We start from the raw sequence: 23,374 nt of genomic DNA, 5'->3' as shown, positions 1-23,374 counted from the left end.
TTTTTTTTTTTTTTTTTTTTTTTTTTTTTTTTTTTTTTTTTTTGAGATGGAGTCTTAGCTCTTTACCGAGGCTGGAGGTGTAGTGTCACGATCTCGGCTCACTGCAAGCTCCACCTCCCGGGTTCACACCATTCTCCTGCCTCAGCCTCCCCGGTAGCTGGGACTATAGGCGTCTGTTACCATGCTCGGCTAATTTTTTGTGTTTTTTTTAGTAGAGATGGGGTTTCACCGTGTTAGCCAAGATGGTCTTGATCTGACCTCGTGATCTACCTGCCTCAGCCTCCCAAAGTGCTGGGATTACAGGTGTTAGCCACTACACCTGGCTTTTTTTTTTTTGGAGATGAAGTCTCACTGTGTCACCCAGGCTGGAGTGCAGTGGTGTGATCTCGACTCACTGAAACCTCCGTCCTCTGCCCCCGGGTTCAAGTGATCCTCCTGCCTCAGCCTCCCAAGTAGCTGGGATTACAGGTGTGCACCACCACGCCCAGCTAATTTATGTATTTTTAGTGGAGATAGGGATTCACCACGTTGGCCAGGCTGGTTTGGAACTCCTGACCTCAAGTGATCCCCCCACCTGAGCCTCCTAAAGTACTGGGATTACAGGTGTGAGCCACTGTGCCCAGCCTGGTCTATTTCTTTCTTTCTTTCTTTTTTTTTTTTTTTGAGATGGAGTTTTGCTCTTGTCACCCAGGCTGGAGTACAATGATGTGATCCCGGCTCACTGCAACCTCTGCCTCCTGGGTTCAAGTGATTCTCCTGCCTCAGCCTCCTGAGTAGCTGGGATTACAAGTGCCCACCACCATGCCCGGCTAATTTTTGTGTTTTTAGTAGAGACGGGGTTTCACCACATTGGCCAGGCTGGTCTCAAACTGCTGACCTCAGGTGATCCACCTGCCTTGTCCTCCAAAGTGCTGGGGTTACAGGCGTGAGCCACCGTGCCCAGCCTCTCTTTATTTCTTATACCAGTTGCAGAAGCTAAAAATCTGAGAATCATGTATAATATATCTCTTTCCTTTATACATCATTTCTACTACCTTGAGTATGTCCTTGCAATTTCATCACCTAGTAGTTCTTCAATTCGGTTATAGTCTAGTCCCTACTTACCTTTCCAGCCTCATCTTATACTTCCCTCTCATTTTTTCATTTTGTGCACACTCCATGCATGCCATGCTTTTTTTGGGGGGCGGGGGGAGAGACAGGATCTCACTTTGTCCCCCAGCCTGGAGTACAGTGGCACAATGGCTTATTGGAACCTCAACTGGTTGGGACCAAGTGATCCTCCCACCTCAGCCTCCCAAGTAGCTGGGACGACACAGTTGTGCTCCTACACCTGGCTAACTTTTTATTTTTTATAGAGATGATATATCCTTACGTAGCCTAGGCTGGTCTTGAACTCTTGGGTTCCAGCAATCCCCGCCTTGGCCTCCCAAAGTGCTGGGATTACAGGCATGAGCCACCATGCTGGTCAGCTCTTGAATTTGTAGTCTACCTTGCCTAGCAGCTCCTACTCATCCTTCAGATCTCAGTCCAAAGCATCACTTTTTAGGGAATCCTTTCTTGCCCCAAGCTAAGTCAAGTTGTCCTTTTATAAAGCCTCATTGCCTCTTAGACCCGTGCATCATCCATTACATTCATTGTCTAAATTTATTTGCCTACCTAATTATTTGATTAATGTCCATCTTTCTGACCAGGATATAAAGACTATGATGACAGAAGCAGTCTTATTTTTGTTCACCTTTTTATCCTTAGTGCCCAACATGTTGTAGGTCATTATATATTTGTGGAGTAAAAGGTGGTCATTGCCACCATCTTAGTGAGGCCACTGATACCTCTTTATTTCCTTTTTTAGAAACAAGATCTTGCTCTGTCACCCAGGCTGGTGGGTGGGTGACGGAGCATTAGAAAAAAAATTATATATATAGAGAGAGACGGAATCTTGCTCTGTCACCCAGGCTGGAGTGCAGTGGCACAATCTCAGCTCACTGCAACCTCCACCTCCCAGGTTCCAGTGATTCTCTTGCCTCAGCTTCCCGAGTAGCTGGGATTACAGGCACCCGCCACCACACCTGGCTACTTTTTTAGTAGAGATGGGGTCTCACCATGTTGGTCTCGAACTCCTGACCTCAAGTGATTCTCCCACCTCAGGCCCCAAAGCACTGGGATTACAGGCATGAGTCACTGCACCTGACTAATTTGCATTTCTTCCATGCACTGTTAACTGCATACTCAATATCCAGTACCTTTTGTGCTAATGGAACCTTCATTTTGTTAGTCGGCTTAGCCTTAGGTGAGATACTCATGTTTGCAACCTCCCTGGCAGCCTGGGTTGCCATGTGACATAGTTCTAACCAATGAGCTGTAACCAAATGTGTTGGAGCTTCTGGGAAGTCTTTTGCTTTCCTCAATAGGAAAATATAGCTAATGATCCATGTCCTTTTTCCTTTCTTCCTGCTTTGACTGTACATGTGATACCTGGAGTTAGGGCAGCCTTTCTGCCATCATCAGATGACAGGCATGAGAGTATGGTCAAGGTAAATGACCCTATTTTAGCCACAGTAACTCTCCTACTTGCTGCTGAAAGTACTCCTAAATGACGTATCCAGGGGGCTGAACATCAGTTTGCTGTATGATAGTCCTTGATTTGTCTCTCTGGCTCCTCTCTATAGGGGGAGCTCCTTGAGACAAGGAACCACCTGACAATTACTCCCACTTCTGTGTTGCAGAATGGGTACAGAGTGAGTGCTCATGACCTTAGTCTGGTTTCTATTGCTTATGAGAGAATACCTGAAACTGAAACTAAATATACCTAATTTATAAAGAAAAGGAATTTATTTCTTTCAATTAGGAAGTCCAAGGTTGAGAGGCCACATCTGATGAGGACCTTCTTGCTGGGGGGGACTCTGCAGAGTTCTGAGGGCAATACAGGGCATCACATGGTGGGGAGGCTGAGCATGCTCACATGCTAGCTCAGGTCTCTCTTCCTCTTCTTATAAAACCGCCAGTTCTGGCCGGGCTCAGTGGCTCACCCCTGTCATCCCAACACTTAGGGAGGCTGAGGTGGGTGGATCACTTGAGGTCAGGAGTTCAACACCAACCTGGCCGACATGGCGAAACCCTGTCTCTACTAAAAATACAAAAATTAGCTGGACTTGATGCATGCCTGTAATCCCAGCCACTTGAGAGGCTGAGGCACGAGAATTGTGGAGGTTACAGTGAGCCAAGATTGTGCCACCCCACTCCAGCCTGGGTAACAGAACAAGGCTGTCTCAAAAAAAAAAAAAAAAAAAAAGCAGCTAGTTTTCCATGATGAATCCATGAATCCATTCATTCATGGGCATAGAGCCTTCATGATCCAATCACCTCTTAAAGGCCCCACCTCTCAGTACCATCACATTGGGGATTAAGTGTCAACATGAACTTTGGAGGGAACCATATTCAAACCATAGCACTCATTAAGTCTGTTTTGAAGGAATGAGTGATATGATTTTATTCCGTATGCAAACTTTTTCCACTGGAGAGTCCAGGATGAATCTTCACTTTTCTAGGGTAAGTGGCTCTTTGTAGTCATTTCTTGAACCAATATTCTCAAACTTTATGGTCTTTTTACTCCTTTGTTAGGACCAGAAATACTCTCTAAAGCTGTGCCTCATTCTTTTTCACATTATGACCCAACTGGTACACGATACTATTTGTTGTATAACACAGCATTGTAAATGGACAGAGCCTGCTTGCTGCAGAGGTAACACTTGGGCTGGCCCCCCAAATTTTACCTGCTCATCTCTGGGCCAAGGGCATAATATTTCTGCATAGCTAAAAGCCCAATGGCCACACTAGTCCAGAAGCTCTCTGCAGAGAGTTGAAAGTTCATCTACTTCTCAGTGAAGAATATCATGAGTTCCTTACCTGGAGGAGTTCCTGTCCTCCCTGTCGTTCCTGACTCTCTGTAACCTTGGTGGATCCCTGTAACTGTCTGACTCTAGGCTTCCTCTTCTGCACAAGAGTGATGCTGCCTCATGAGCTTGTGGGGACCCTCACATGCTGAACTTTTTACTTAAAAAAAAAAAAATCACATGACTATATGAGTATATTCTTAACGCAAAAAACCAAAACACGGAAAAGCAAAAGTCCAAGTTTCTGTTCTCCAAACTTCCTTACCACCCCCCGCCCCAGCCCTTACCTGCCCAATTCCTTCCCTTCCCTTTCTGGGCATCCATATAGACAGTTTCCTTCGCATTTACTTACAGACATAGACTTATGTAACAAATAGTTTTGTTTTTGGTGTTTCCCTCTAACATTTTGTCCAGAAAAACAGAAAAGTTGAAAGAATTACAGAATGAGCATCCTTATAACCACCTAGGTTTTAGAGTAAACACTTTGCTGTACTGCATTCTCACACACCTCCTCATTTACCCACACTTCCTTTCCTCCATCCATCCTTTCACACTTTCACTTTAGCATACAGTGAGTTGCACCAATCTAGAGTCAACATTGTGTAAGGGCTTTTCTGTTTTCTTTTTGTTGTTTGAGATAGGGTCTTGCTCTGTCTCCCAGGCTGGAGTGCAGTGACATGCATGATCTTGGCTCACTGCAACCCCTGCCTTCCGGGCTCAAGTTATCCTCCTGCTTCAGCCTTCTAAGTAGCTAGGATCACAGGCGCACACCACCACGCTCGGCTAATTTTTGTATTTTTTGTAGAGATGGGGTTTTGCCATGTTGCCCAGGCTGGTCTTGAACTCCTGAACTCAAATCTGTCTGCCCACCCAGGCCTCCCACAATGCTGGGATTACAGGTGTGAGCCACTGGACCCGGCCTATTTCTTTACCTTAAAACGTCAGAAGATAACTTATCTCAAATAAAAAATTACTAAAATTAAGGATTTCTAATTGGCTGTTTCTTTTTGTTTTTAATTCGTGGTAAGAATATTTAACATGGGATCTACCCGCTTCACAAATTAAGTATACAATGCAGTATTATGAACTCTAGGCAGGATGTGCAGCAGATCTCTAGAACACATTCATCTTGCATAACTGAAACTTTCAACCCATTGAAGAGCAACTCCCCACTTCCTCATCCCCTCAGCCCCTGGAAACCACCATTGTACTCTCTGCTTCTGTGAGTTTGACTATTTTAATTGATTAATTAATTTTTTTAGAGTCTCACTTCGTCACCCAGGCTGGAATGCAATGGCGTGATCTTGGCTCACTGCAACCTCCGCCTCTGGGTTCAAGCGATTCTCCTGCCTCAGCCTGCAGAGTAGCTGGGATTACAGGTGCCTGCCACCATGCCCGGCTAATTTTTACAATATTTTTAGTAGACACGGGGTTTCACCATGTTGGCCGGCTGGTTTTGAACTTCTGACATCAAGTGATCTGCCTGCCTCGGCCTCCAAAGTGCTGGGATTACAGGCATGAGCCACTATGCCCAACTGGTTTCTTTTTTTCCTTTTTTTTTTTTTTTTTTTTTTGTGAGGGAGTCTCATTTTGTCCCCCAGGCTGGACTGCAGTGGCATTGTCTTGGCTCACTGCAAACTCCGCCTCCCAGGTTCAAGCGATTCTCCTGCCTCTCCTCCTGAATAGCTGAGACTACAGGCATCTGCCACCACGCCCAGCTAATTTTTGTATTTTTAGTAGAGACTGAGTTTCACTATGTTGGCCAGGCTGATCTCGAACTTCTGACCTTGAGTGACCCGCCCGCCTCTGCCTCCCAAAGTGCTGGGATTAGAGGCATGAGCCATCGTGCCCAGCCGGCGGTTTCTTTCTGGGTAGATGGTGATATCATCTTAAAATTATGACAATTTTTTCTCATCTTCCAATCCTTACATGTTTTCTTTCTTTTTCTTTCCTTGGGGCATTGACCAGTACAATGCAGTTCTGTGTTAAACCATAGGAGATTACTGAGTATTTTTGTATTAATTAATCCTGACCTTAAAGGATTAATTAATTAAGGATCTTTGCAATTTTCTTTATCAAGTAAAATTTTGATACAAGGTTTTGGTATATGAAATTTACTAGTTGAAAAAGTTTCTTCCAGTCTTAATTAGCTAAGAGGGAAAAAATCATAAGTAGGCTTTGAATCTTATCAGATTTCTGAATAGACTGAGATAATTATATGATTTTTTTTTTCTTTTTAATGTGGTAGCTCATGTTAATAGATTTTTCAATGTTGAAAAATTCTTCACAGGACTTTGGGAGTCTGAAACAGGAGGATCGCTTGAGCTCAGGAGTTCAATATCAGCCTGGGCAACATAGTGAGACCTCATCCCTATTGAGAAAAAGAAAAAATATATGGGTATATATACATATACACACACAAATATGTACATATATAGACACAAATATACACATGTATATATACACACATAATATAAAAAAGAAAAATTATTACATTCCTAAGCTAAGTTTTACTTGATTTTATATACAGTTGGCCCCTTGTATCCTGGGGCTTTACATCTGTGGTTTCAACCAACCGTGGATCAAAAATATTTGAAAAACAAAAGCAATAACAAATAACAAGAAAAAATAATACAAATAAAAAATCAATACAACAACTTTTTTTTTGAAACAGTTTTGCTTTGTTGCCTAGGTTTGAGTGCAGTGGCACCATCATAGCTCACTGCAGCCACGACCTCCTGAGCTCAAGTGATCCTCCCACTTCAGCCTCCTGAGTAACTGGGACCAGAACGCCTGGGCTCAAGTGATCCTCCTGCCTCAGCCTCCCAAAGTGTTGGGATTACAGAAGTGAGCCACCGTGCTCGGCCCCAACAACTATTTACACAACATTTACATTGTATTAAGTAGTAGTGTAAGTAATTTAGAGGTGATTTAAATTATACAGAGGATGTGCATAGGTTATACGCAAATACAGATGTTCCTTGACTTATGATGGGGTTACAACCAAATACATCCATCATATAGATTGACAATATGGTGAGTTGAATTTACAATGGGTTTATCCAGATGTAACCCCATTGTAAGATGAGAAGTGTTCTGAATGTCCATTGCTTTCACACCATTGGCAAGTCATTCCCAATTGAAGCCATCATAAATTGGGGACTGACTGTAGAGTGCTATTTTATATAAGGGACTTGAGCATTGTGGATTTTGGGGGGAGGGTTCTGGAACTAATCCCTTGTGGATATAGAGGGACTGCTGTATATATACATCTACAGGGCAAGAAAGTTTATTTTTTAAAATTATACCATGTTGATTGTGATGACTGGCATATAGATTATGATGGTTTTTCTCTGATTTTGTATACTGAAGTGTTTTCATAGGACCAAGAATGTTAGAGAAATAAAGATCTTAAATACAAAATGATAAATTAATATATATACTATTTGATTCTGTTAGCTATATTTTGTTTTATGTAAGTGATCATAAGTAAAAAATGGTTTTATAATTTTATTTTTGTTAACCTTATCTAACTTGAGAATTAAAAATTTTAGTTTCTTAAAATGAACTGGATAATTTTTATACTTTTTAAAGTTTCTTTTTCTTTTTCTTTCTTTTTTTTTTTTTGAGATGGAGTCTCGCTCTGACGCCCAGGCTGGAGTGCAGTGGCGCGATGTCTGCTCACTGCAAGCTCCGCCTCCTAGGTTCACGCCATTCTCCTGCCTCAGCCTCCCTAGTAGCTGGGACTACAGGCGCCCGCCACCATGCCCAGCCAATTCTTTTGTATTTTTAGTAGAGACAGGGCTTCACCGTGTTAGGATGGTCTGGATCTCCTGACCACAAGATCCGCCTGCCTCGGCCTTCCGAAGTGCTGGGATTATAGGCGTGAGCCACCGCACCCGGCCTACTTTTTTTATTTTCTTGTACAGCACACTGTCCAGTAGAAATGTAATACAAGAACACATGTGACTTAATGTTTGTAGTAGCCACTTAAAAAAGTAAAAAATATGCGTCATAAATTTTAATAATATATTTAATTCAATATGTCCAAAGTAGTGTCATTTCAGCATGTTATCAACATAAACATGAATGAAATATTTCACCTTCTGTTTTTGCACTAAGTTTTTGAAATCTGATATTTTATATTGATAGCACTTCTTAATTCAGACACGAAATTTTCATAAGAAATACATGATTTGTATTTAGGTTTCATAAAATTTACAATTCATAAACTAGATTCACATACGCGAATCGTTTCAAACATACTTAAAAGTTTTCCAGGAGGACCTCTCAGCCCAGCGCCTCGCCCCCTGAAGTCAGCCCTGACTGCAGCCTGCGAAGCACCCGCCGGTTGTCCCAGGAGAGGGCGCTTCAGACGAAAGCGCAGAGCACCCAGGAGGCGCGGGAAGCAGGAGGGCGAGGGGGCCCAGGAAGGCAATGGGGGCGAGGCGGGACGAGGAGGGGCGAGTGAGGACGAGGGGGCCGAGGTAGGCGAGCGCCGGGCTGTCCGCAGCCAGTGTCGCCCCTCCTGAAAGCCCTGGGCAGGTGAAATGAGGACCAGCGCTGACAAAGGATAGGATGCAGAAGACTCCTCAGGAGTGACTTTGGAGCTGAGATCACCCTCGGGAAGCTCGGATTCTCATCCGCGTCCACAGACCCGGTGGCCGCAGACTGGGCGTCCGGGGAAAAGGCAAGCGGCTGTGAGCATCACAGTGAGAAAACCAGGCTCCTGCGACCCCCAGGCCTTAAGCCCCGACCCCAGGGCATTTGGGAGCAGGTCTGCGTCAAGGACCAGCACACTCTGGAAGGGAGCTCTGCCTTTCTGGGGTCCTCCAGCTGAAGAAGGATGTGATTTGCACGAAACCCACCCTGTAGACCTCAAATCAGAGGGAAGCCCCAGGAACTTGGGGGGGGGACTTTGATGTGGCTCCCGCGCACCCACCGGGCACCGTGTGAATTGCCAGGCGCACGACGAGCTTGAGTGGACGCTGGGTTCGCTGAGCCCCCCAGAGGCTCCTCGCCATGGGTCACCTGTGCCGCCTTGGACTACCCAGAGAAACCCTTCCTCCCGCCAGGTGAGCCGCAGGCCAGGCTCCAGGCCTGAGTGTGCCCGCGGCGGGGATTTCTCTGTGAACAGCCCATCATACCATAATATCAATGTTATCTTAGCCGCATGTTCTGAAGAAACACGAATTTCAGGCACAAGCGTGAATTTTGCGTGTTTTAAATTGTAAATGGGACTCCAAGGAAGTTGAAACTTGAAGCAGCCTGAAAGCAAACTTAATTGCGCCATCCCCCACCATCCTCCAGGGTAAACTGAGGAGCATAGTTAATTGGTTTTGTCAGATGGGCTGTTCTGGATGTAACCACCTAATTCCTGGAACCCATTGAGAGTCAGCTTCCTTTATGGGCATCTGACAAGATGTGCTCAAACACCTTGAGGATCTTTATGGAAACAATTTTTTTTTTTTTTTTTTTTATTAAGATGTCATTCAGGGCTCTGAACAGTCAAAGACATTGAATTGAGCTGTTAGGTGGATGAGTTTGATGTAGTTATACAGTGTGCAATTGGTACTTGTAAATAGCGTGAGTAATGATATTGCAAAAATAAAGAAAACCGTCTTTTAAAAAGAAAAGCAGCTGGGCACAATGGCTCACACCTGTAATCCCAGCACTTTGGGAGGCCAAGGTGGGCGGATCACGGGGTCAGGAGTTCGAGACCAGCCTGGCCACTATGGTGAAACCCTGTCTCTGCTAAAAATACAAAAATTAGTCGGGCATGGCGGCCTGCGCCCAGGCAGGCTGTTCTGGGAGAGGAAGCTTGGCTGTCTAATGCAGTGTGGCCATTTGGCTATGACATCACACTGCACAGTTTAATGACTGAAATCAGACCTCTTCTTGTTATTGGAGATGACTGGAGGATTTTTCTTTTTCCCCTGAACGTAAGTAGGTGAGCCATGAAGATCCCAGATTTCATTCAGGGACTCAGAACCAGCGGCAAGGAGCAGGCTGCGTGGAGAAAACAGAGGTGTCTCTGAAGTACCCCACGAGTCCAGCTTGTTCAAAGTAAAAGTGGCAATGGCTTTGGGATCACAAAAACAGCCCTTTAACATCAAAGTCAATTAGTAGAAACCCATAAATATCATGTGGCAAAAAAAGATTTGAAATTTACTTAAATATTCAGTTTATTTTCTCAGATGGGACTTTTTTTTTTTTTTTTTTTTTTTTTTTTTGCGAGACAGAGTCTCACTCTGTTGCCCCAGCTGGAGTGCAGTGGAGCCATCTCAGCTCACTGCAACCTCTGCCTCCCGGTTCAAGCAATTTTCCTGTTTCAGCCTCTTGAGTAGCTGGGACTACAGGCGGGAGACACCACGCCCAGCTATTTTTTGTGTTTTTAGTAGAAATGGGGTTTCACCATGTTGGCCAGGCTAGTCTCAAACTCCTGACCTCAAGTGAAGTGAGGCCTGCCTCGGCCTCCCGAAGTGCTGGGATCACAGGCGGGAGCCACTGCACCCCACTGGGACTCAATTTTTAACACATACTTTTAACACTAACTTTTGTGCTAGAAAATTAAATTATTAATTCTGTAAAAAACCTAACTGTGTGTACTTTAATAAGTAAAACTAAGTTGATTATAATGTGACAAAAAATGTAAGCAATAATAATAGAAAAATTATCCAATAGGAACCGTGCAAAGAATTTTATATTATGACTCATGTCCCCTTTCCCTGCAATGTTATTAACTTCTATCCTCATTTTCCACATCAAGGAAATTAAGTTTGGAGACACTGAGTGACTTACTTAAGTCACAGATCTGGTAGGTGGAGAGAGTTTCTCTCACTCTAGGGACCACAATCTACAGAATAAAAAAATTCTACAAAATATTTGTTACCATTGAAGTAGGTAGGCAAACTGTTACTAGCATAAATTATGGCAAGAATAAGAAGAAAGGGTGGTGGGCTGGTCTTACTTCTGCAGTTTAATGGGGATCCCTGCACTGAGATGTCTGGCTAAGTGGTCATTGTAACAAATGGCAGAGATCATGAAAACATCAGGGAGCAGGTGGTGGCCGTTCCAGTTTCTGATCTCAGGAAGAGGGAAGAGCTGCAGATGTCTTTACTGTGAATGAGGGAGAGAAACGCTAAAGCGCAGAAATGCTCAGAACCAAAGAGCTGTATCACTCACGCTTCTGGAAAAGACATTAGCATCTTCTCATTGCTCATCTACTGTGCCTGGCACAGCCTTATTTTCTAGCTTTCTGAATGTGAGTTCCATCCATATCCTTTGCATAACTGTGGTACTGGGCTGTGGAGAGCTTGGGATGCGTGTCCATGAGGAAATGGGCTGTTCTGGTTATTATAAAATGGCCAAGGGAGGGCGCCATGGCACACCTCTGAGTAACCCAGGACACTCCTGTTTGGGGAATGCAAACCATCCATATGGCAGGAGCAAATTATAAAGATTGATCCTGTTACAAGAATGGTTTCAAATCTGACCAACCTCATGGCATACATTGGGGAAGCAATTGTGAAACCCCTTGATTCTCTGAATCTGGACATGCTGTACTGTGCCAATGGTTTGTGTGTGACAGAAAATGCAGCTGTGTCTACTGGGAAAGACTGGGGAAATTTCTTCCTGTGGAGTTGTTTATAAAGCAAAAGTGCATGAAACTGTCAGTAATATTGTAGTCTATAAAGGGAAATTACTCTTAGAGGCTAATATTGCACGATGACTACATTTTTTTTTTTTTTTTTTTTTTTTTTTTGCCTATTTGGAAAAGATCTTTATCTCTTGGAGTATTAAGAAGTCAACATATAATTGCCACCCTATACACTGTGTTCTGGAGTGCCTAATTTATTGAAGCGTGAAACCTGTTTTAAATAAAAATCTGTTTCAAAACCAAGGCCAGACATGGTGGCTCATGCCTATAATCTCACACTCTGGGAGGCTGAGGTGGAAGGATCACTTGAGGCCAGGAGTTCAAGACCAACCTGGGCAACACAATCTCCACCAAAAAAAAATTTAGCAATTAGCCAAACCTGGTGGCACATACCTGTTGGTCCCAGCTACTTGGGAGACTGAGGCAGGAGGATCGTTTGAGCCCAAGAGGTCAAGGCTACAATGAGCTGTGACGCACCACTGCACTCCAGCCTGGGTGTGAGGCCCTGTCTCCAAAAAAAAGAAGTCTGGAAACATTGACAGTATTTTTGTAATAGATTGAACCCACTTGTTTAGTTCTTCTGGGGTAAAGGCATAAGTTTACACCCTGGAAGTTGGACACATAAATTATCTGCAGCAATATAGGGTGGACGCAGGTGCAGCGGATGATGGGAACGTTGCTTTAATGCACACTGTACATTGCAGTTTTGCACAACCTAATGAGGGACAGCACATTAAACATGTCATAACAATAAACTGTTATGGACAGTTGTCTGTTTTCAGACATTGTGGCTACCCCAAACAACTTTAAGTCAAAAGATATGATCGTTTAGTTTAACCGTTTTAAAAGTCAGTTTAAAAAGGGTACACTACTCTGTAATGCATTTTCTGTATGGAAATCTTTCCTAGTTGGTCCATTGTTCGATGATTAAACATCTGTTGCACTGTAAAAAGAATACAAGCCAATAGTGTACTAGAGGATACTCACTATTTCATCATTTTATGATTCAATGACATTAAAGGGAGTAAAGTAGAAAATATAATAGGTATAAGTGTGTAATTATAAGGAATAGGAGGGAAGTTCTTCTTGGAACAAATTGGCTTCAAGGGCCCTCGTGTTGACTTTGCTCCTTTTGAAGAAAGGAGTGTGATGCTTTCACCCTGAGGGATAATCTGAGAGACTTCACCAGTGACACATGCTTAACAGATGATATTAAAGCAGACTTTAACAAGCCAACGACAATGTGTTACTTATGAGCAGCAAGAAATATACAGTCTCACCAAAGTGCACCCTTCAGAAAGTGCTGGGCATATAAATACTGAGGCCTTTCATTATTCTAATATACATGTTGACTAAATGGACACTTTCTTCAATTCAGATATTAAGATGCTTTGTCCCAGTACTTTGAATGGGCTGTGTATCTATGTCAAGCGTACATTCAGTGAGAAATTTACTAAGATTCCAAATATCTGAAGTATCACATCCTTTAACCCTTTACTGAATATAAAATGAAGCCTGACCTCCAAGAGTCTTGGAAAATGTGCAATTTCTTAGGATTATTTAAAAAATGAATCCTTTGGCCGGCATGGTGGCTCACGCCTGTAATCCCAGCACTTTGGGAGGCCGAGGCAGGCGGATCACAAGGTCAGTAATCCCAGGTACTTGGGAGACTGAGGCAGGAGAATGGCTTGAACCCGGGAGGCAGAGTTTGCAGTGAGCCGAGATCGTACCACTGCACTCCAGTTTGGGTGACAGAGTGAGACTCTGTCTCCAAAAAAAAAAAAAGAATCCTTCTAGGTAGTTCATCAGCTTAAGCCATGTTGGCTGAACATGAAGACTTTGTCAAGTCTTGGAAACATGGATAATATCATTTGAAGGTATTACATTTTAAGGAACAAAATAATATTAAAATTAGGATTATTTTGCCATAGGATAAAATAGAAATACTGCCATACATTTGACTCATTTATATGACTGAAAATCATATATTTTCAGATTGTTGCTTCATTTTAAAAATCAGACCTCACAAATCTGACACAAGTTATGTGCAAAATAATGTGCCAGTTACACAGCTCCTGGAGGCCAGTGTGAGCCCACATGCCTCTGGTGGTTTATTTCTAGAGTCCATTTGCCATGGGTCTTTATCATGTTTCCAAAATAAGGAAGTCACCCATCTCCAGTTCAGGCCTTGTTGCCAATGAAATGTTAAAATACGACATTGATAGCATTTGACTAGACAATAACTAAAATTGGACAAAGGAGATATTTGACTCTCATTGGAGGTTGGCAGCATTTTATTCAGGTTTAAAATTTATGATTCAGCTGGGTGCGGTGGCTCAGGCCTATAATCCCGGCACTTTTGAGAGGCTGAGGCCTCCTTAAGGTCAGGAGTTCAAGACAAGCCTGGCCAACATGGTGAAACCCTCTCTCAACTAAAATTATAAAAATTAGCTGGGTGTGGTGGCACGTGTCTGTAATCACAGCTACTTGGGAAGCTGAGGCAGGAGAATGACTTGAATCTGGGAGGCGGAAGTGAGCCAAGATGGTGCCACTGCGCTCCAGCCTGAGCAACAGAGTGAGATTCCATTAAAAAAAAAAAATTATGATTCTCTAAACTGTGGGTCAGGGAACTGTAGAGAACAGAAGTTTGCAGGTCTACACATGGAATCTGCAGTTCTGTTAGGAGAGAATGGCAGTGCAAAAGAGCAACAATTTCTGAGCATCTTCCTTGCAACGTTGACAGTGACCCAAAGTTTCTGGGTTGTCCGGTAGGGGGCACAGCTGATGTCATCCCTCCTGTGCTGGCAGTTTTCTAAGTGAGTTCAGATCCTCTAGGAAGAATAGACATGAGGTCTCTGTGGGAGATCTTTGCAGTGGGAGGTCTCTGTGCAGCACTGTGGAAAAGGTCTCTGTGGGGGCCAAGCCTCCCAAGGAGATTTACGGGCTCCATCTCCGCCTCTCCCAATCCATTAGAACACGCGTTTCCAGCATCTGTGGGGTGCCCGGATGAGGGGATGTGCCTCCAAGTTGTCCTCAAGAGATTCCTAATTGTTCGTGGATGTTGAATGTGCTGTGTCCATGGATTTTGGTGTCTTGTGCGTCCAGCAGCATTGGCACGTCCAAGCTGAGGAAAGTGGGACCCCTGCCTCCAGCTGCCTGCATGTGGGGTCTCCCTAGAAGGAAGCATTTAGTGGGTGGGTGGGAAGATTAGGGTGCTCGAATGGGTACTGTGTGGAGGTGCAGAGGCACCAGGCTCTAGCAACCTCCTGCCTCCCGGAGAGGCCCAGGTTAGGATCACTGCAGCGACCAATGCCTTGGATCACTCGAGGGCTAGAAGGTACCCACCAACTATGTGGACAGGAGCACTCAGGGGCGTTGCACATTGGGCATATTGTCACATCAGTTTTGGAATCAGCCTGCATGGAGTCAGTCCAGGACACCCAGCCAGGATTCCGTCGTCGGGGAGGGGAACGCCCACGTGGCTTGTATGAAGGACACTCCAGGGGACGCAAGGCCTGTGGTCGCTGGGAGGAGCTGAGGGATGACAGAGACCCCAAGGATTCTACGGAGGTGGTCGGGTTTGGTGACAGGGTGCTGGCAGATGGCCGGTGTGAAGGCTGCTTCAGGGGACGCAAAGGCTCTGGTGGCTTGGAGGAGCTCAGGGATGACAGAGACTCAAAGGATCCTACGGAGGTCTTCGGGACTGATGGCATGGAGGCCAGAGGACCCGGGGGAGCCCTTGGGGACACATGGAAGCTGGTGGGAGAAGCCTTCCCACTCCCCCCACGTGGACGGTGGTTCCTAGCAGGTGCTTGTTTGTACACTGGCCCCAGGTGGTCTTGGCATGGAAGGTGATGGGATCTGCCCTCTCTAGGGAGCTCCTTCAGGCACCTGCAGGAGACAGGAGCACAAACTGCAGCTGGGAGCACTGGACACCTGTGGTCCAGGCCCCTCCAGGGCCCCCCATGCTGATTTCACAAAGCTCTGCCTACGCCTGCCCCAGGGCTTTAGTGACATCATGGCTGTGATCTCCCCTCCCAGATCAGCCCCAGGCCCTGGGGCGGCATCCTAGGCCCTGGTAGGAAGAAGGACATGGGAGAGAAGGGGAAAGAGACTCACTTTTTCAGCAGGAAAGCGTAGACCTCAAGGTTCTCCACTTCTTTCAAGAGAATTCTGTAATCTGGAAAGCAGGAGATGGGTTATGGTGGTGAGGGAGGGAACTGGAATTTATAGGAGGCTGAGTCCATGTACCCTTAGGAGAGACCCCAGGATTGGGGATTAGACTCTGGAGCCCCAGCATCCCTGTCCAAGGCCACATGGCCCCAGGAGTGATAGCCAGGTGCCCGGGAGGCAGCACTTTGTCATTTACAAAGTACTTCCTGAGTCTCAAAGAGGACTCAGCCGTGTTAAACAGCTGCCCACATGGACCTGGAGCCCCTCCTGCAGGTCCACGCAGTCACTGGTCCCCTCCCCCACATAGTCCCCTCCTGGACAACACCCACTCCCTGGACCCTATGACTTCATCCTAGCAGGGAATCAGAGATGGATCCTGGGTTCCAATTGCCCTAGCAGGAGCTTCCCCATCAGGCCTCTGCAAATGACTTCCTAGGAGACGTGGTGCTTGTTCCTAGGAACAGGTGAAGCTGTGATCTCTGGGGCTTCGGGGACCCTCAGAGCCTTACCTTTCGAAGTGATACACCTATTTCTGATCCTTATCCATTCCCCCACTTCAGCTTGGTCCTGAGAGACAAGAAAGAGTGAGGGCACAGGCCAGGTCTCAGTCTCCTGTCTCCACAGCTGCAGACCCACAGTGCTCATGAATGACACACTTTCTCCACTCAGCTCACGGAGCTCTGCGTGCTTCTCTTTCCTTTCACTCATTTCTAAAGTGCATAATAACCTTTTCTGGTTTCCTTCTTTGAAAAGCATGGAGGGGTTTTCTATGCGAGGCCTGCCCTGGGCATCCTTAGTCCCTGTTTCGCTGCTTATAAAACACACACACTTGGGTCTGCAGGTGTCTCCGAGCTGGCAGGGAGGATTCTGCTTCCGAGGAGGCCAGAGGCGACTCCAGTCTCAGGTGGGGGCTCTCAGGGGCTCAGCACAGCCCCAGAGCACCGCACACAGAGGCTGGGACCCGAGGCACCTGCCTGGGAAGGCGGCTAATGAGCCCGGGCTCAGGGCTTGTCCTCCCACAACAACCTCACCCCTCTCATGACCGGGTCCTCGCCGCTGAGTCCCGGGGTTTGTTTTTGCTGTGATGCCTCCCGTGCACCCCCACAGATGGTCTGGGAGCTGGGGATGGAAATCCTATGCCCACTCCAACCCCTGCCTGCCCTGCCGTCCCTAGAGGGATGATGAGATATCCTATCACAGGAGCGCCTCTGGTTGATTTGGAAAAGTGGAAAAGAGAGCAGGAAAAACAGAATCATTCTCTGCTGGGTGTGGGCTGAGGGCTCCTTACATTCTTGCTGTTCTCCTCTCTGGGAGGCCCTGAGGATGGCTCCCTGGGGGTAAAGTAGGGGCGTAAGATGATCAGGAACATCAGGCTAAAGGCAGTGAAGAGGCTGAAATGGATGATCTCCGGAATGGGGCTCCAGCACAGCTGTGTGTCAAGAACACTGTTCAGAAGAAAGAGAATATCCATGTCAACTGCACTGCTGCCCTCAGTCTACTGAGCCCTGGGCGTCCCCTCGGGAATATTTATTGGGGCCCAGGCCCACATCACAGAGCTGGGGCCTCCCCCTCACAAAGGGCTCCTAAGGGTGGGGTGGGCAGTGGGAGGAGGAGACTGAGGTCCAGCCCCACCCACCACCACCCACCCCTGCAGTTCCCTTCACCCTCCTGGCCTTCTACATCCCTCCTTCCCACTCCACCTTCTCAACCTATCAGAGACAGACCTGGTCTGTGTTCCATCCTCTCACCCTGGCACACAGATGGTACCTGGTTCCTTGGAGATCTGCTCAGCCTCCCTCAATTTCACAGTTTTTGAGGATCTGGATTTGTCCCTGAAATTCCTGTTATTTCCAGGGATTATTGCTCTAGGGTCTCCTCGACCTGCTCATTGTAACTTCTGCCTCCCAGGTTCAAGCAATTTTCTACCTCAGCCTCCCGAGTAGCTGGAATTATAGGCGCCTACCACCACGCCTGGCTAATTTTTTTTATTTTTAGTGGAGACAGGGTTTCACCATCTTGGCCAGGCTGGTCTCGAACTCCTGACCTCGTGATCCACCCGCCTCACCCTCCCAGGGTGCTGGGATTACAGGTGTGAGCCTCCCGTGCCTGGCTTCAAAAAAGTTTTTCTAGGGCTTTGGCTAAGCACATGAAGATAAGTGATGCCCAATTCAGGTTTTGCCAAATAGCACAACTCTTTTCAGAGGCTACAAATTCCAATGGCTCTGGCAGAATGAATATCAACCTAGGTCAGTTCCTCATAACAAGAACCCACAAATTTGTCAGTCCACTTCATGTCTCAACTATTAGATAATAGCAGGCAAGATGCACGTTCCTGACGGGCACAGGTTGTTTATATGGTGATTCTTCTTTGAGTTGTTGGTGTTTTCTCCCTTTCTTCCCTCCCTCCCTGCCTCCCTGTCCTCCCCTCCCCTCCACCTAATAGAGGGCCCATGTCTTCACAGGGTGCTCACCTCTAACTGTCGCCAGCATTAGAAAAGGAAGTCAGGGCCAGGTGCAGGAGCTCACGCCTGTAATCCCAGCACTTTGGGAAGCCAAGGCAGGAGGATCACGAGGTCAGGAGATCGAGACCATCCTGGCTAACCCGGTGAATCCCGGTCTCTACTAAAAATACAAAAAAATTAGCTGGGTGTGGTGGCAGGCGCCTGTAGTCCCAGCTACTCTGGAGGCTGAAGCAGGAGAATGGCGTGAACCTGGGAGGCAGAGCTTGCAGTGAGCCAATATTGCGCCATTGCACTCCAACCTGGGTGATGACAGAGCTAGACTCTGTCTCAAAAAAACAAATAAATAAATAAAAATAAAATAAAACAAGGAAGTCAGAAAGCTAAGCAAGGCCTGGATCAGGAGAGCTCTTTATTCTAATGATGAGAAACCACCACAGGGCTCTGGGAAGGGAAGTGGCATGGTCTGATTTACCTATTTTAAAAAATCCATGTAAACATTATGGGGGAGAGCAGGGGCAAGAGTAGAAGCAGAGATGCCAGGTAGGAAGCAGTTACAAGAATCCAGATAGGTATGGTTGCAGGTTGCTTGGACTAGGGTGGTAATACTGCACAGGTTCGGGATATATTTTGAAGATAAAGCCAGCTGGTCATGCTCAGGTGGACGCTTAGAGAAACTGGGGCCAGGGAACTGGGTAAATTGCAGGGGGGTGGGGAAGAGGGGGAAGGATGCTACTTTGACTGAGATGGAAACACTGGGGGAGGAGTTGGGTGTGAGTTGTGTGGGGGCTTCAGAAATCTTTTGTCTCGTTCTGTCACCCAGGCTCGAGTGCAGATGCGTGATCTGGGCTTACTGCAACCTCGGCTTCCCAGGTTCAAGTGATTCTCCTGCCTCAGCCTCCAATTAGCTGGGATTACAGGCACGTACCACCAAGCCCAGCTATTTTTTGTATTTTTTTAGTAGAGACGGGATTTCACCATGTTGGCCAAGCTGGTCTCCAACTCTTGACGTCAGGTGATCCACCCACCTTGGCCTCCCAAAGTGCTGGGATTGCAGGCATAGCTACCGCCCCTGGCTTTTTTTTTTTTTTTTTTCTTGAGATGGAGTCTTGCTCTGTCGCCCAGGCTGGAGTGCAGTGGCACAATCTGGGCTCACTGCAAGCTCCGCCTCCCAGGTTCATGCCTCAGCCTCCTGCCTCAGCCCACCACCACGCCCAGCTAATGTTTTGTATTTTTAGTAGAGGCAGGGTTTCTCTATGTTGCTCAAGCTGGTTGTGAACTCCTGACCCCAGGTGATCCACCTGCCTCGGCCTCCCAAAGTGCTGGAATTACAGGCATGAGCCACCACACCTGGCCCAGAGTTCTGTTTCTTGAGGGCTGTTTGGTGAGCGGTGGTTTGGGGATCCTAGCCGACTAGGGGGTCAATCATGGCAGTGTTTAGCAGCTGTGAACCTATCTGGAGCAAATTAATTACACTAACCTCTCTCTGTAAAATTCGTAAAGTGGGGTAAATAATAGTACTCATCTCCCATTGCGTTGTTTTGGGAATTAACTGAAATACCAGTAAGCATTTTATTTATTTATTTATTTTTGAGATGGAGTCTGGCTCTGTCACCCAGGTTGGAGTGCAATGGCATGTTGGCTCACTGCAACCTCTGCCTCCCAGGTTCCAGCGATTCTACTGCCTCAGCCTCCTGAGTAGCTGGGATTACAGGCATCCACCACCACGCCTGGCCAATTTTTGTATTTTAGTAGACACAGGGTTTCACCATGTTGGCCAGGTCTTTTTTTTTTTTTTTTTTTTTTTTGAGATGGAGTCTCGCTCTGCTGCCCAGGCTGGAGTGCAGCAGCACAATCTTGGCTCACTGCAACCTCCACCTCCCAGGTTCAAGTGATTCTCTTGCCTCAGCCTCCCAAGTAGCTGGGTTTACAGGTACCCGCCAGCACGCCTGACTGATTTTTGTATTTTTAGTAGAGAGGGGGTTTCACTATGTTGGTCGGCTGGTTTTGAACTCCTGACAGCAGCTGATCCACCTACCTCGGCCTCCTGAAGTGCTGGGATTACAGGTGTAAGACACTGCACCCAGCCTACTTCACATTATAAAGAAATCCATGAAAATATCATTTCAATGGCTGTAACATGTCATCACACAAAAGAATTGGAGTATAACAGTTTCCATGAAATCTTAAAATATCATCAATTTTAAGTCTCACCATTATTTTCTGTACTACTATGAACAAATTCTGGCCTGGCATGGTGGCTCTATGCCTGTAATCCCAGCACTTTGGGAGGCCAGGGCAGTCAGATCACCTGAGTTCAGGAGTTCCAGACCAGCCTGGCCAACCTGTCTCTACTAAAAATACGAAGATTAGCCTGGTGTGATGGCATGTGCCTATAGTCCCAGCTACTTGTTGGGAGGCTGAGGCAGGAGGATCACCTGAGTCTGGGTGGGGGAGGCTGCACTGAGCCGAGATCATGCCACTGCACTCCAGCCTGGGCGACATAGTATTATTATTATTATTATTATTATTATTTTGAAACAGGGTCTCACTTTGTTACTGTGCCTGGCTAATTTTTGTATTTTTTGTAGAGTTGGATTTTGGCCATGTTGCCCAGGCTTGCTTCAAACTCCTCAACTCAAGCAATCTGCCTGCCTCGGGCCCCCAAAGTGCTAGCATTACACATGTGAGCCACCATGCCCAGTCGTGTTATTTATGATTGCATTTCTTTTCTTTTCTTTGAGGCAGAGTCTCGCTCTGTCACCTAGGCTGGAGTGCAGTGGTGTGATCTTGGCTCACTGCAACCTCTGCCTCTGGGGTTCAAGCCATCCTCCCACTTCAGAGTCCTGTGTAGCTGGGATTACAGGCGTGGGCCACCACACCCGGTTAATTTCTCTTTTTTACTACACTTGATCTTTGCCAAAAGGATGAGAAGTGATAATTTAGTAGAGACAAGGTTTCACCATGTTGGCCAGGTGCGTCTGGTACTCTTGACCTCAGGTGATCAGCCCACCATGCTCTCCCAAAGAGCTAGGATTACAGGGTGACCCATGACGCCCATCTGATATCATTGTTTTTTTGTTTTTTTGTTGTTGTTTGTTTGAGACGGAGTCTTGCTCTGTCGCCAAGGCTGGAGTGCAGTGGCGCGATCTCCGCTCACTGCAAGCTCCACCTCCTGGGTTCACATTATTCTCCTGCCTCAGCCTCCTGAGTAGCTGCGACTACAGGTGCCCGCCACCGCACACGGCTAATTTTTTTGTATTTTTAGTAGAAATGAGGTTTCACCATGTTAGCCAGGATGGTCTCCAGCTCCTGACCTTGTGATCTGCCCGTCTTGGCCTCCCAAAGTGCCGGGATTACAGGCGTGAGCCCCCGCGCCTGGCCAATATCATTGGTTTTAAAACATACCTGGCCAGGCGCGGGGGCTCATGCTTGTAATCCCAGCAATTTGGGAGGCTGAGGCAGGTGGATCACCTGAGGTCACCATGGCGAAACCCCATCTCTACTAAAAACACAAAAATTAGCTGGGCGTGGTGGCAAGCGCCTGTAATCCAAGCTACTCTGGAGTTTGAGGTAGGAGAATCACTTGAATCCGGGAGGTGGAGGTTGCAGTGAGCTGAGATCATGCCATTACACTCCAGCCTGGGTGACAGAGCAAGACTCCATCTCAAAAAAAAAAAGCAGAAAAAATAAATAAAACATATTCCTATCTTATTGAGGCTAAACTGTACAACATGTGTCTTACAAATGATACCAAAGATAACAAATATGTGCTTAATCTCTGGAGGGAAAGGACTTTCTAAACTTAAAGACAAACCTCAAAGGAACATATCCATGGCTTTGACATCAAGAAATTTAAACTTCTATACGTCTAAATATTAAAAAGCAATCATAGGCGGGTGCAGTGGCTCACACCGGTAATCCCAGCACTTTGGGAGGCTGAGGTGGGTGGATCACTTCAGATCCAGAGTTCCAGACCAGCCTGGCCAACATGATGAAACTCCATCTCTACTAAAAACACAAAAATTAGCTGGGTGTGATGGTGCATGCCTGTAATCCCAGCTATTTGGTATTTTTTCTTTTCTTTTCTTTTCTTTTTTTTGAGATGGAGTCTCCCTCTGTTGCCTAGGCTGCAGTACAGTGGCAGGATCTCTGCTTACTGCAACCTCTACCTCCTGGGTTCAAGTGATTCTCCTGCTTCAGCCTCCCAAGTAGCTGGGATTACGGGTGCCCGCCACCACATCTGGCTAATTTTTGTATTTTTAGTAGAAACAGGGTTTCACTATGTTGGTCAAGCTATCTCAAACTTCTGACATCAAGTGATCCACCCACCTTGGTCTCCCAAAGTGCTGGGATTACAAGTGTGAGCCACTGCGCCTGGCGTATCCCAGCAATTTGGGAGGTTGAGGCACAAGAATTGCTTGAACCTGGGAGGTGGAGGTTGCAGTGAGCCGAGATCACATAGCGGCACTCCGACCTGAGCAACAAAGTGAGACCCTGTCTCAAAACAAAACAAGACAAAAAAAGCAATCATTAATAACAGGGCGAGCATCATGGCTTACACATAGAATATTCCCAGTGCTTTGAGAGGCCAAGGTGGGAGAATTGCTTGATGCCAGGAATTCAAGACTAGCCCATCACTACAAAAAAATAAAAAAATTAGTCGGGCCTGGTTGAAAGTGCCTTTAGTCCCAGCTACTCAGAAAGCCGAGGTTGGAGGATGGCTTGAGCCCAGGAGCTCAAGGCTGCAGTGAGCTATGACTGGGTCACTGCACAGAACAAGACATTGTCTGTAAAACAAACAAAAAATACCACCACAAAACCACAAAAATAATTAAAAGGTAAGCAAACTGAGAAGAATGTTTGGGGCAACTGTCCTAAGGGCTAACAGCCTTAATAAAGAGCTCTGTAGGCCGGGCGCGGTGGCTCAAGCCTGTAATCCCAGCACTTTGGGAGGCCGAGACGGGCGGATCACGAGGTCAGGAGACCGAGACCATCCTGGCTAACACTGTGAAACCCCGTCTCTACTAAAAAATACAAAAAACTAGCCGGGCGAGGTGGCGGGCGCCTGTAGTCCCAGCTACTCAGGAGGCTGAGGCAGGAGAATGGTGTAAACTCGGGAGGCAGAGCTTGCAGTGAGCTGAGATCCGGCCACTGCACTCCAGCCCGGGCCACAGAGCGAGACTCCGTCT

The 23,374-nt window shown here is 46.5% G+C and overlaps 1 pseudogene; it reads right to left on the bottom strand.

The window, feature by feature from the left end:
* Positions 1–14,583: 14,583 nt before the first annotated feature.
* LOC113223340 lies at positions 14,584–17,272 on the bottom strand (annotated as a pseudogene).
* Positions 17,273–23,374: the final 6,102 nt, after the last annotated feature.

The sequence above is a fragment of the Piliocolobus tephrosceles genome, chromosome 9 (assembly GCF_002776525.5).
Source record: "Piliocolobus tephrosceles isolate RC106 chromosome 9, ASM277652v3, whole genome shotgun sequence".
Lineage (NCBI taxonomy): Eukaryota > Metazoa > Chordata > Mammalia > Primates > Cercopithecidae > Piliocolobus > Piliocolobus tephrosceles.
The sequence above is the reverse complement of the archived record's forward strand: the minus strand, read 5'-3'. Positions and strand labels throughout refer to the sequence as shown.